The following is a 2,056-nucleotide window of genomic DNA, read 5'->3' as shown; positions in this document are numbered from 1 at the left end:
TATATATATATATATGCGTGTGTAGTTTGTATATCTCATAATTTGTCAAACCAACATTATAGACATTAAAACAATATTAGACTAAAATATATAGATTACAAACAGAAGTGCTAAGGCATATATGGCACATAATCATTCACACTAAACCGACCAACAGATTACCTGTTGTACATCAGGATATCCGGTCTCCAGACTAGATCCGGCGGAACTCGCAGCGTGTGAAGTCCACCGTAGTCTTCCCTGTCCCAGGCGAGGTTTGAGTCGGTCCACGACTGTAGACAGCAACATCAACAAATCACGAATCAGCCGCGATCTTTTATTGCGAGTGTTATTTTGTTCACGTTGTTTCGCGCCATTCGTCAACGCGATCGACGGAATGATTCATTGTCCGTCGGATCGGCGTGGTTTTGATTTCCTGCATGACGATATTGAGAAAATTAGCTGCGCTCGTCTGCATTCTCTGCCTCATGCTACTGTGATTACGTCCGCGCAAATATTGATGCGTAAATATCCCGCGAGTGTTTGAGTTTATATCGGTGTTTTTGCACGTAAATAAGTAGCGAGTCGGTATTTGGTTAGGGATCGACGGAGTATCGCAGGATAGAGAGAATGGAGAACGATGAATGCGATTGAAAAGAATGAGGAGGAGGATAACCTGTGACGATAATCTCAATGTTTAACGTAACATAATCGTGATTTCCCATGGTCACAATCTCAGCTTTCCGGATCACGATCCTAATTTTCTAGTCACAGCTTGGTTTTCCGGCTTGCCATCCTAACTTCCGTATAACAATTCCGGCTTTCCGGGTCACAATCCTAACTTCCGGGTGACGATCACAAGTTCACAATCCTAACCTCCGGGTGACGATCACGGGTTCACAATCCTAACTTCTGGGTTACAATTATAGTTTCCTGATCTCTATCCTAGCTTCCCGGTAACGATACCAGTTCAATCGCAATAATGACTTCCCAACAGTTTCCCGACTGCAATCACAGATTTCTGGTCACATTCACAGCTTTCCGGGAAACAGTTCCTACTTTTTTTCCTGTATCTCGATCCCTGTCTCTTGCAGTTAGAATCCTTTCCGGGATTGGCGAGTTTCCAGACCGCTGCGATCTTTTGGATGCACAGACATGCCAGCAAACGCAGAGTATGGACTATATACATTTACAGAATATGTAACTGAATGCCGTACGACACCGACTGAAGTATTTCGCCTGCTCATCATGCATGTGTTTAATTTATTAAACTGGCGACTCTGATTAAATCTAGAAATTCACGAATGTTTTAACACATCCTTACTATTTTTGATAACTATTTTTTACTAAATTTGTTTCCTCGCACTTTGTAGGTTCAGTCACCAGCCCCATGAATACACGCGGTTTGAAAAAGGTCGTTTTCGCAGTTTTAGGGTTAATTCACCAGCCCATGAATATCGAATTTTCGGATTTTCCGTAACGAATGTACGCGGTACTGTACTTAAAATGCCTGGGGGGAGGGTGTTAACGAAACTGACTTACACGCGGTGAGGATATGATATCATGGTGTTCAATCATCGTTCAGGTGACGTGCTATACATGCTTTGAGCTGCACTCAGCGTTCTAACAGTGATGGTTCCCTGTTGTCTCTGTACTGTTATGGTACTCTCTCTCTCTCTCTCTTCTCGCTATCTCTTTCTCTCGATTTCTCTCTCTCTCTCTCTCTCTCTCTTCTCGCTATCTTTCTCTCTCTCTCGCTGGCACTCGTGCGCGTTTTTTCTCTCTTTATTGCTCTCTCTCGCGCTCTCTCTCTTCATCTTTCTCTTACCTTCTTTTCCCCTCTCTCACTCCTTCCCTCTACATTTCTGTCTCACCTTTCCTCCCTGCCTCTCTCCCTCCCCTTCCCTCTCCCGTGCGCTCGCTCTCTATCTATAGGCACGGCAGCCTCACCACGTCTAACTGCAACTGCACGTAAGTGAACTGTCGTGTTTCCGTGCTTAACGCGACTGCTTTCTCCCTTCTTCCTTTCTTTCTTTCTTTCCTTCTTTCCCACCCCCTTTTTCTCCCCCCCCTCTCT

This window comes from Priapulus caudatus, unplaced genomic scaffold (assembly GCF_000485595.1).
Source record: "Priapulus caudatus unplaced genomic scaffold, Priapulus_caudatus-5.0.1 Scaffold914, whole genome shotgun sequence".
NCBI classification, from domain to species: domain Eukaryota; kingdom Metazoa; phylum Priapulida; class Priapulimorpha; order Priapulimorphida; family Priapulidae; genus Priapulus; species Priapulus caudatus.
This window is presented reverse-complemented; position numbering follows the sequence as displayed.